The sequence below is a fragment of the Eptatretus burgeri genome, chromosome 13 (assembly GCF_056783735.1).
Source record: "Eptatretus burgeri isolate ZD-2024b chromosome 13, Ebu_testis_v1, whole genome shotgun sequence".
In the NCBI taxonomy this organism is placed as follows: domain Eukaryota; kingdom Metazoa; phylum Chordata; class Myxini; order Myxiniformes; family Myxinidae; genus Eptatretus; species Eptatretus burgeri.
The window spans coordinates 32475707-32488599 of NC_140973.1; the positions used below are offsets into that span (position 1 = coordinate 32475707).

General features: G+C 40.7%; 1 protein-coding gene across 4 annotated transcripts in view; it reads left to right on the top strand.

The window, feature by feature from the left end:
- Positions 1-12893, top strand: part of SHROOM2 (shroom family member 2) — a 218042-nt gene that overhangs the window by 48845 nt on the left and 156304 nt on the right. Inside the window, exon 1 of one of the 4 annotated variants that reach the window (XM_085851970.1) lies at positions 3464-3554. The exons of the other annotated variants lie outside the window; for them this stretch is intronic. The gene's annotated coding sequence lies outside the window, so the exon portion shown is untranslated. Of the gene's footprint in view, positions 1-3463; positions 3555-12893 lie in introns of those variants that run through there. 4 annotated transcript variants of the gene reach the window in all.

Genomic DNA, 12893 nt, shown 5'->3' on the forward strand with positions numbered 1-12893 from the left:
CACGTCCTCAACCTTTTCTCAGACATGCATTTATTGATCTTCTTCAAACTCGGCACAAATAATTTAATGAATGATGACATACATTCATTATATATGAAATATATATAAAATATATATATACCGGGCGTTGTGGCGTGCGCCTGTAATCCGGCTACTCGGAGGCTTGGGTTGGAGGATCGCTTGAGGACGGGAACTCTGTGCTGGGCCGCGCTATGAGAGGGTGTAGGGCAGCCCGGAATCATGGTGAAACCCAATCCTTATCCCTGTGTCGTAAGAGGCGACCAGGGTTGCGTCAGGAAGGGCATCCGGCGTAAAACCTGTGCCAAATCAGTATGCAGATCATAATGGATGATCCGCTGTGGCGACCCCTAACGGGAGCAGCCGAAAGAAGAAGAAGAAGAAGATATATATTATATATATATATATATATATATATATATATATATATATATATATATATATATATATATATATATTTAGTCATTTTTTTGAGATCAGATCCAAGATGGCTGACTTGCAGCCCTTTTGTTACCTAACGTGTCCCCAATCATTTATCCGACATGCATTGTTCGATCTTGTTCAAACGTGGCACAAGCACAGTACACAATGGTATACACTTGCACCTAATTTTATTTTGTGATCTGATCAACGATGGCTGACTGGTAGACCGGCGGTCATGTTGGTTGTAAATAAGTATATGGGCAAGCGATTTAACTCTGTACAGCAAAACTACTAAAACAATGGGGGTATGACATTTTGTCTTTTTTCTTTGTTTCTTCTACTCTTTGCTTGTAGAAGGAGTGTGAAAAAGGTTATATGAACATGTTGGTTATAATAGTCTGAGACATGCCACCCTTAAAAAAAAAAAAATTCAACATACAGTGCACTACCCGAATAAAAGGAACATTTTGTAGATGATAAACAAACCTAATTTTAACAATCTTTGAAATAAATGCAATCGAACGGACATGATGTATTAGTATCTGGTGGCATGTCGTCTGGCATCATACAGTCCTTAAATCCATGAAGGCATTGAATCGATGATATTCTGCATGACAACCTGATCAAGATGTGCCAAATGTGGAGTAGATTTTGTTTCATCTCTTGCATATCACTTTGCAGAGGTTGGCTTTAAAGCAGATCCAGATCTATAGTCCCAGGGTATGTTGGATCCATCCATCCATCCATCCATTGGGATCATGCTCTGTGCAGAGCGTTGGTGCTGCCTCAGCAGTCTCCTCGGCTATTGGGCACAATCCTGGACGGGTCACCACTCCGACACAGGATACCAGCATGCTGGCACTCATTTTGCCGACCTCGGAAGGATGACAGGCAGAGTTAACCCCACCTGGTATTAATTCAACAGCCGAGTGGGATTTGAACTCAGGATCCTCGGATCCCAAGCCCACCACCCTAACCATTACGCCAACACCAAGCATCATGTTGGATGACATTCATTATTTCAGGACTTTGCCCAATGCTTTGCTGGTGTTGTAGTGAAAGGGCTTCTTGTGTACCAGCAAGTTATTTTGCAGTATGGAACACATTTATCACAAGTTTGTAGTGCCACATGTTATACATCCAGAACCATCTCCTTTTTAAAGATGTGCTGTGAGGTACAGTTTACTTCCAGGTGCCACAGAGTCCTGATGCTGTATGATGCCCAAGGACACGCTACCAGATACTAATCGGTGTTTATTTGATTTTGTTTGTTTATACATTGTTAAAATGAAATTTGTTTGCAATCACTATTACTCATTTTTTTTTCTGGCAAGGCGTTGTGTAATTATTCGTGTCTATATAGTTATAATAATATTAATGATAATTAAAGGTTCATTTTAAAATCATCTTCCATTGTGGCCGAATACTGAATTTTCGGTAAGCTTTGCAATCACGATGGAAAAGTATGTAAATATATATATATTTATTTTTGTAAATACATCTCGTTATTGTACACTGCCCCCTCGCTATTCCGTCACCGGGCACCAAAGGCACCCGGTGATGATGCGTGCGGATAGGGCGTACTCAGTTTTCACTCCGTTTGTTTGTTTTCTTTCTTGTTTGTTTCTCCGGGCAATATTTTTATTTTTTCATTAACCGATCAACTGATTAATTACTTAATTATTATTGATTTATTAATGACTTATTTATTTTATTTCTCATCTCGGCGATATCTCAGGCACCTTTTGAGCAAGGAAGCTGATATTTTGACCCGGCAATGACCAAGTAATTTGGCTATGAAGGGTATTTTTTATTTATTTATTCATTAATCGATTAATTATTCATTTTTTGATTAATTTTTCAAAAGTTTCAGATTCAGACGAAACATTGGTGGTTTAAGTATGTTGTTATCCAATTGATTAAGAAATGAATTATGTTATGATTATGATTTATTTATTTAAATTACGCAATTAATCAATCAGTTATTGTACACCGTTCCCTCTCAATTCCATCTCCATGCGCTGCATGGCGGCACCACCAGGCACCACCAGGCACCAAAGGTGCCTCGGTAATGTCGTGCGCTAGAGGATATGTTATTTATTTATTTGGCACGCGGGCAGTGTACTTTGAATGCACAGTACCTCTACTTGTACTCGTATTTTATTTGCACGTGTTGGACTATCGTAACCATCTCATTCGGATAACTTTTTCAATGCCGTACATTGGTTTTGAAATTTGCAGAATATATTCAACAACATTATCAGGGGCGTTGTGATAACAGGAAGCAGCAGTGCAAACATGTCTTTAACAGACTTTATCTGGCATATCATTATTATCGACGACAGTATGCAAAAATCTCTCATGTAATTCCTTATTTTCCATTAATTTCCATACCCACCCCCTCCCCTATCCTCAACCACAAAATGCTTTTGTTCCTTAAACAGCAGCACTGTGGAAATGCTTGGTTGTTCAATGAACCATAACATTGTCAGAATATACACCTGCGAATTGTTTTTTTTGGCATACCACCAATGCAAAGGCTTCTGTTTGTAAGCAATACTTCCCATTATATAATTAGCACTTAAGGAAACATTTGTTCTGCAAACATTGTGAGAATTTTTCAAGTTCAGTAAATTTGGACGGTTACATGGTTTATATTTGACTATTGTGCGTGTTTCTCAAAAGTGTGTTCTTGAAATACAATGTACTCATACATAGAATGCAATACGGATTTTGGATTTTAATTTCTGGGCACTGCATATTCCAGTAGGTTCTTGGTAGTTGCAGAGAGCTAACACCTGACAAAGAGATGACTATGGTGAGGTATTCTTGCATGCCTCACTCCACACACCCAAAACTGAATCTCTTCTCCAGTTTGTTCCATTGTGCGTTGTTTGCTTCTTTGTGAGGCTGACCCTAGTGGGTGGTGATAATGGTGCAAGGGGTGGGCGTGTGGTTGCCGTGTTCAATTGGCTGCTCCACCCCATCGTCCCACCTTTCATACCGGAGTCGGTTCTCTGTAAAAAAAAATAAAACAGGAAATGCGCAGGACATGTGGTGCCATGCTCGAGTAGTGTGATCCACTACCGCTGAACGCTGAATTGGTTATGATTGTAAGTTATGACTTATTTTGTTTTCATAAAGCAATTCTCTAGACTCTCTGCTTACCTGAAGTTGCCTCGCAACATAGTTTACAAGTCTTGCTTTTGTTTTACATAATAGTGATTGATTTGTCCTTTCTTATATGTGTACTGCTTTTAATCGCGTTTTGTTGTGCAGTCGTAATTTGACCACAGTTCAATCTTAAAAGAAAATTATTTTTATATCAGGAAACGTGGTTTTATTTTGATCACAGGCTTGAGAGTTGCTTTGAGGATTTAATATTTTACATTGGCATGAGTCAATGTGATTTATTAATATGATCATGTATACACGGGTGTCGAACATGACAATACCGATGTGGCTCAAAGGATGGCTGCAAGGTAACTGAGTGCAAGCTCAGTGTGTCAATCATAGTTGTAATCCACATTGCGTAGTCAGAGATGACCCCAACAATGCATTTGTTTACGTTACACTGGTATTTGTGCTTATTTTGCTGAGGAGCATGTGCTTTTTCAGACCTAATGTAAGATGCTTTAAAAAAAGTTAATTTAAAGTTGAACTGTTGGTATGGATATATATATATATATATATATATATATATATATATATATATATATATATATATATATATATATATATATATATATATAATTTTCATGAGAATTATTTTGCTTCTCTTTGTCATCAAGAGGTCAGAGTGGATTGATTGAAGTATTTCATTGCCAGGTTCAAAGTGATTCGATCCATGTTATTGATTGTCAATCACCCATTTAACTGACTGTGTGCTTTTCAATACCGGAGAAAATTTGGTTGCCATTGGAGGTCCTCACTCCTGTCGGCTCACCTGGGATGAGTAGTGAATGTGGGATTATTTATTAATCTTTCTTTGAACAAGTTATCCTACCAGTTTTTCTTCATTGCCTAAGGCTCATTAAGGAACTAGTACAACACAATATAACACATGTAGGGATTGATCATAAGTAGTTATTCCTATACTTTTACAATAACTGTCGAAATAACGCAGTGAAATGACAATTGCTACATCATGAATGTGATATATGTAGAGATGATACACACCAGGCTTTCAATGTTGACATATATTACTGACCCTGTTGTTCCATGGAGCCAGGGTGGAAGTTGAGGTTTATGAATGTTGTGATGAGATCAATGTGGATGTCCCTTTCGAAGATGAAATTGTTGATGTCTGAATGGTGTGTAGACTTTGAAGCCATTTTGACATTGTTTTAATTGTTGGTGGGATACAGGAGTGATATTGGGAGAACAATATTTTTGCCAAATGTGCGATGTTGACAGTCATCATACCTGATTCCGGGAAATCCTGTTGCACATGATATTAAAGCAACATACAGTTGTCCATGAGAAAACACGCTTTTGTCCAGGTGAAGCAAACCCTTTGAAGTGTTTGTCCTTGGGCCTTATTTATTGTCATTGCAAATGCTGGTCGAATTTGGGAGCTGTTATTTTGATTTTTATCTATATATATTTTTAAGGATCAATACCATTTCCTTCATAGCTTTATTTATAGATTATACAACAAATAATACATTTAATACATACATTATAAGAATGTAATCATAATGCACCATTTCAAAGTGACAAATGATGTTGAATGTACGGCACACAGAAGATGTGATCCTGTTAAGTGTAAAGTGTGACGTTGCAAATCCCGTTCGTTGTCACTTGAATGTGACTCGCACTTTTGTTTTTGTACATAGTCGAGGCTCGTGGAAGAGCTGGTGCACGTACGCTAAATGAATCAAGACGCGACAGGACAAAATGAATGGGGGGGAACCAGCAGCAAAGCCGAAAGCCAATACAGAAGGAGGCGGACAATGGGTTTCTGAAGGAATGGGAGGGCATGAGAGTGGGGGGGGGGGGGTGGGGATGGGGGAGTTTATGAGGGCAGAAAAGATCATGGTTTTGTTTTGGGGACAATCTGATATGGTGGTGAACAGCTTTCTTAAAGACCTGGAGGGAAGGATGAGATTGAAGAGGATGTGGAAGTTTGTTCCACAGGAAGGACGAAAGAGGAACAAGTGAGTGGAGGTGAGTAGTGATCCTGAATTTATGTTGTTTCACCATAAGGGGGTTGATGTTGGACCAGGTTAGCCCTGCAGAAACCTGCAGGGGAGGGGGGACAATGCATGGAAAGGGCAGAGTGTGCAATACCAGAAAGGAGGTGGTAGAAGACAGAGACAGCACCAACCTGTCTGCAATGGTGAAATAATACTCTTATAGTCTCAGCTTAACTTCATTGTGAGACATTCAAATAATCTTAAAGGCCTTGGTTTCCACAGCGTCAAGCTGAGCAAGATGTGAGACGGGAACAGCCCAGGGGGTGAGCAAGGTCCTTTTTGTCCAGTTGCTCAGTTTGATGGGATGACCAGCTCTCGGAAGAGTCTGGATAGTTCCATATTCTTTCCATTTCCTAATGATGAAGCTCACTGTGCTCTTGGGAACTTTCAACACTTTAGAAATTGTTTTATATCCTTCCCCAGATCTATGCCTCAGAATTCTATCTCTGAGTTCTACAGACAGTTCCTTGGACATCATGGTCGAGTTTCTGCTCCGACATGCACTGTCAACTGTGGGACCTCATATTGAAAGGTGTGTTTCTTTCTAAATCATCCACAATCAATTGAATTGGTCACAGGTGGACTCCAATCAAGTTGGAGAGACATCTCAAGGATGATCAAAGGAAATTGGATGCATCTGAGCTCAATTTGGAGTGTCATAGCAAAGGGATTGAATACTTATCGATGCAAGGCAATTCAGATTATAAAATTAATTGATTTGTAAAAATTTCGAAAATCATGTTTTCACTTTCTCATTTTGGGATCATTTGTGTCGATCAGTGACAAAATTTTTAATTTAATTCAGGCTGTAACACAACAAAATGTGACAAAAGGGAAGGGGTGTGAATACTTTCTGAAGGCACTGTATATTGTAGCGTCAACAGCACAACTAATGTTGAGCTTGTTGTGGCGGGTGGTTAAAATCCCATGATGTACCAAACAGTTTTAGCTCTTTTAAAACATTGTTGAATTCGCCAAACGACAAACAACCAGGGGAAGGTTGATCTGACGAAAGAGATATGACGGCGGGTTGGGAGGGAAGGAAAGAAATGCAATTGATAATTATATACAATGAGAATAAAAGAAATCTAAAGAAACTAAGGTGCCTCACTCCAGACTCGATCACAGAGGGGAAAGGGACAAAACCGGGAGACTCAGCTCTGGTGATGGGGGGGGGAGGTGGGGGGAGGATGGTTGCCGAGTATCCACGAGCATTTGATCAAGTGATGGGCAGGACCACGAACAGGCAGCAGGCAGACAAGCAAGCACAGGGCAAAGGCAGGCAAACCAGGCTGTCTCCTTTGCTGTTCTCCTCAGAATCCTCCTTTCAGTCACCTTTTTCTCCTCAGGTCTCTTTCTCCTGTTTTTCCACAGAACTTTGTGGTCCTCTCTCACATGCACCATGTGCCTTACCGCCCGATTAGCTCCTCCCTCTTCTCCCCAGGTAACGCTTTCACCCTCTGAGGCCATCCATAGATAGCTCTGCCTCTCTCTCTCTCTCTCTCTCTCTCTCTCTCTCTCTCTCTCTCTCTCTCTCTCTCTCTCTCTCTCTCTCTCTCTCTCTCTCTCTCTCTCTCTCTCTCTCTCTCTCGCTGAGTCTCCTGGCACCCCCGCTTGAGGCTTACATCGGGGTTTATACACACAATTTCCTTAACCATAATCCCTAATTAATTATGACTATGCACCATCCCCTGTATGGTGCACATTCAAACAAGACAATCCTTAAGCTCACGTATGCTTACTTATTACATCGAGATTGATTGGCTAACTTACTCGTACATGGACCATGCTACTCTATCTGCTCTATAGTAATATCTAACCCCCTTCCCCCCCCCCCCCCACAGACATAACAATATATACATACAGCAAGCCCTTAAATATTGCAGGTTTAAGTTTTGTGGTTTCACCTTCTCTGCATACTTATTCTCTATTATAATACCAAGCTTGCACACTAAAAACTTGGCTCGCCGTCACATGATCCCTATGAAATTGCTGTGTAACTTAGCGGACATGCCGACAATGTTTGGGAAGTCTTGGCGTTCCATAGTACCACTTGCATTTTGCACAATGCGTATTTTTGTCATTCCCTGTGTACGGTCTGTCGTCTGCTACCAGCTATGTTGTACTGCTATCCTGTGCATGTGCACGGGTATCGCTAGTTTTGCCATAATGTCTCTTAACTACAACCATTTGTGTTTTTTTATATTTTTATTTTTTTCAATTATTATTTTTAATTTTTAGTAGAGTTGTGAGTCTCACCATTTACGTCCACATCGGTGGTTATCTCGTACCAGAAACCTTTCATAGTTTCTCGTACACTGGTAATGATGATGTGCAAGTGTAAAGTGATCAAAAGTGATTGTAATGCAAAAAGGCAGAGAAAAGTAATGACCTTGTGTGAGCAACACACCTTCCCCTGGAGGGGAGTGGTGGGGGTGGGGAGTTTGTTTGCTGGTTTGCAGAGTGGCAGAATGATTTATAAAAGAAATACATGAACAGATTACCAAGGGGAACAATTTAAATGATTAATTGGGGCCATTTGGGGAGCTTTTTGAAAGCACATAGCAGAAGGGAGGGTCACGTTTTATCTGCTTCTTAAAGTTTTATCTGCTTCGTCGTCAAGCCAATTTAGATTTATTTTACACTTTATTTAAATTGTCTTTTGTTTATTTTTGGCTGCACCCATCTTCCTCTACATTTTTCCTAAGTCCACGAACCGAACCCCCTTTTTCACATGGGCCCTTAGTTTTAGCATTCCCTGTTTTGCGATTTGTGACGCTTTCCAGGAACGTAACTCCCACAATATGCAAGTAAGAATCGATTGTAAAATTGAAAAATAGTACTATGAATTTCCTTTATCTTGTGAAACAACCCTCGCACTGATTGTCGGTAAACATGCAAGGATTTTGGGATTTAATTTTTTATAAAATAAGAGTGCCTTCCTAATTGGCTCATTATTATTGCTCAACAACCCTCTTCAAATAACGTGGATCGAGCTTTTTATGCTCTCCCTGTCCTTTTCCTTCAAGGTAGACCAGTGTTGAGTTTGATGCCACCATTAGTTATATCTAAGAATCATACAGCTCAGAGGTAACTGCACTGTGCTATCCTTTCACAATGTAACCTTGTGTTTTCAAAACAATGAGAAGCTGCATATTTTTGTTTCTTTGATCAATAATGGCATTTAGCAGACAAGGCCACCTTCACACCTGCCTTTCCGATTCCCTCCAGTTTTGCAGTCAATGCATTGCTAACAATGTATTCCTCTCCATTCTCCCAGTGGAAGCTGGTGTGTTCCAAGGCAGTATCTTGGGGCCAGTCTTGTTCGTCATCAACATAACTGACCTCTCTTATGCTTTGAAAAATCACCTTGTTTTTTGCTGATGAGTCCTCATTGTCCTATGCAGTACCACATCCCAGTGAGACAGACAGCAGAACTGCCTCACTCTCTGGTGATCTGGAATTGATGACATGTGGTTCTGACAAATGGAGCGTCTTTCAATGGCAATCATACGCGATTGCGATGGAAGGATCATTAAAATGTCCCACCTATTCCCACGGATAACCAGTGTAAGACGTGTCATTAACTTTTTGGCCTCACCAATAGCTAAGCCTTATCCTGGGCTGACCATGTTGCAAAGCTGGTTTCCAAAACTAGTCACAGGCATATTCTGTTGTTCTTGTTCTGAGTCATTCCTTGAAAAACCAGAGCTACTCAGCTTACCAGGTCTTTGTCTGTTACCCAATGGAGTACTGTTCTCCCCTATATATCGGTTGCCATCCCAGCTTCATATCCATCTCTTCTCGATTCTGTAGAATCAAAAGCTCTCAATATGATTGCCACCTCCTGTGCTGAAGCTGATGCAAAAATGCCTGATACTTTCACATTGCAGATATGATGGTGGCCTCTTTTTATCTTGCCAAAACGAAGTTTTTGCAAGATATGTAAGTCAGCTCGGATGTTTTTTTATATTATTTTATTTTTTTGTCTGTAATCACGTATAAAAAATATTGCAGAGCACAGTTATCATTGGAAATTTTTGTAACTTCGCATATCAGAGGCCTATAGAGGTCCCTTTCAGCGCATAAAATTTTGAAGGTCAAGGTCAAAGGTCAAGGTCACTGTCGCAAATCAGGGGAGTCGACGAAACCCTTATCTTTTGAGTAATTTTGATCGGATCGTCTTCAAACTTCATGGGAATATAGTTCATGGTCTGGCGCTCAGCTGATTAATTTTTGGTGGCGATTGGCCTTGACCTTCATGGTTAACGCCTAAGGTCAAACATATTTGACCCCAAGGTCAAATTTTCAAGTTTTAGGAACCATATCGTGTAGTAAATCAAATTGAACACCTCGATGAGTGCTTTCTAGATATGTCAAGCTTGAGACATTATGACGTCATTTGGTGACGTTATGAGGCAAACGCATATTTTTCATGGTTACTCTAGAACGATTCTCATCGGAATCTCTTCGGAATCTCTTGTAGGCAGATATTCCTCAAGAAGTCACTCCTGGTGGATAGCAGCTCTGTTCACCTCAGTGTGACCTTAAAGAAGTCACACGTGGTCACCTTTTGGCAAGATACGGGTCACCCTGCGGGTGACATTGGTTTATTTTCTTTTTATTGTTTTTTTATAGCCTCTCCTCTGCTCTTGCTTCCTCTATTCTCTCAGGTCTCTGATGCTTCCCAGCAACTCCAGAATGCACGTGTTCTTTTAGAAAGCCCGCAATTTTAAACTCTTAAAATCGAAGCTCACCACCAACCTCCATTATTTTGTTCTTTTCTCTTATTTGTGAAACTGCCTTCTTGAGGTGGTCATATCCCTTCTTTGCTCCACATCTTCAAGTAAACACTGCTCCACTCTCACACGTCCTTCCGATCCCTTATCATGTTCTCTTCTTCAATAATTTATTCTACATAACTCAACCCTCCTATACTTTAAGTTTTCTCTCTTTCCTCTGCTTCTCTCTCTCCTCTTTTCTTGTTCACTCATTCCAATGCTTGTTGCAACCACCTGTGGCCCGACTGCCCCACTGTCAGCATATCGTCTTTTCACTGTCTACCACCTCACTCTTTCATGAGCCGAGATAATCTGTACAAAAAAACAATAGGTCATCCTCTCCTTTTCTGGATATAGTTGAGCATGTTCTTCAACAGGATTATATTAGGGGTGTGTGTGTGTGTGTGTGTGTGTGTGTGTGTGTGTGTGTGTGTGTGTGTGTGTGTGTGTGTGTGCGCTTGCGTCGGTTATCTCCATATGCGGGTTTCAGAAGGTGGAACAGAGTCCTCTCAGGTCTCTAAGTATCCACCTCCATCTCAGCATGACATCATGATTCATTGACCAAGGTATGAAGTTTTCTGTTCTCGAAGTTTTGTTCCAAGGGCTCTTTTCAGGATCATCACGGAGACCCGGACAGCTTCCAACTGTAGTTTGTTTGTCGTAATATTCCCAGGGATGTTTTTTTAAGATCTCTGTGAGGTTCTTTTTCATCATTCTTGTTTTTTTTAATCATCACTGGTACAATTTCGCCACGCTTCAGCTTCCAGGACCTTTTCACTTCATTTTTGAGGTCTTTGTATTTTGCCATTTTCTTGATTTCTGCGTTGTTTCGGCCAAATTCGTTGGGTACTGAAATCTCAACTCGCAATGCCTTATTTTCCTTTTTGTACCTACATGCTATATCCGATCGCAATGCTTTGTTTTCTATGTTCGCGTTTGATGCTATTGTTAGGTCATACGTGAGCATAACTTCTTTGTTTGCAGTGTGTGTGTGTGTGTGTGTGTGTGTGTGTGTGTGTGTGTGTGTGTGTGTGTGTGTGTGTGTGTGTGTGTGTGTGTGTGTGTGTGTGTGTGTGTGTGTGTTTTGTAACACTTGTTAGATTTGCTCTCTTATCCTCCTCTAACCAAGTGAATGTCTCTGAGATAGTTTGTACCAAAGGTCAGTGCTGAGCCATGGATATCCTCCACTAGTCTGAAGCATTCACACTTTGTAATTGCCACATAAGGTGGAGGGTTGGAAAGGGAGCAGACAAGCTGACAAAGCCTGGTGTTGGCTTAGTGGTTGAAGTGGCTGGCTTTGGATCTTAGGGTCCTGAGTTTGAGCCTCGTTGGCTGCTGAATTAACACCAGATGGGGTTGACTCAGCCTGTCATCCTTCCGAGGTCGGTGAAATGAGTACCAGTGTACTGGTATAGGGGCACAGCATCAGCGACATAGTGGCGCCCCAACAAAATGACAGCTACCAACAGCCAAGCTGCCATACGCAAGGATAAGAAGATGAAGAAGATCAAGCTGACATTGTTCAATATAACTTGTGTTAAAAAGCTATGCACACCCAGATTATATATATATATATATATATATATATATATATATATATATATATATATATATATATATATATATATATATATATATATATATATATATATATATATATATATATATATATGAGCCTGGTGTTGGCGCAGTGGTTAGGGCAGCGGCTTGGGATCCAAAAGGTCCTGAGTTCAATCCCCGTTGTGCCACTGAATTAATACACCAGGGGGTTGACTCAGCCTGTCATCCTTCCGAGGTCGGCGAAATGAGTACCAGTGTACTGGGCCGGTGTATACCCCGGTTAAAATAGGTGTACCATATCCCTGTGTTGTAAGAGGCGACCAGGGTTGCGTCAGGAAGGGCATCCGGCGTAAAACATGTGCCAAATCAATATGCGGATCATACGGATGATCCGCTTTGGTGACCCTGAACGGGAGCAGCCGAAAGAAGAAGATATATATATATATATATATATATATATATATATATATATATATATATATATATATATATATATATGTATATATATAACACACACACACACACATACACACACACACATACACACACACACACACACATACACACACACACACACACACACACACACTCACACACACACACACACACACACCCCCACACACACCCACACACACACACACACACACACACACACCCACACACACACACACACACCCACACACCCACTCCCACACACACACACACACTCACTTGTCCAAATGGAGCAACTAAAAATGAGATAGATTTAATTTTCATCAACCACATGATTATTGCAACAGATATGATTCCGTTAATCCCTTTCCACCCTGGCAGTAACCATCAATGGCTGGTAAGGTGTAAGCTTCGACACAATCCCTACCCCACTCCCCCCCCCGTCCCCCACCCCCAAAAAAGGAGAGAGCACAAAAATGAG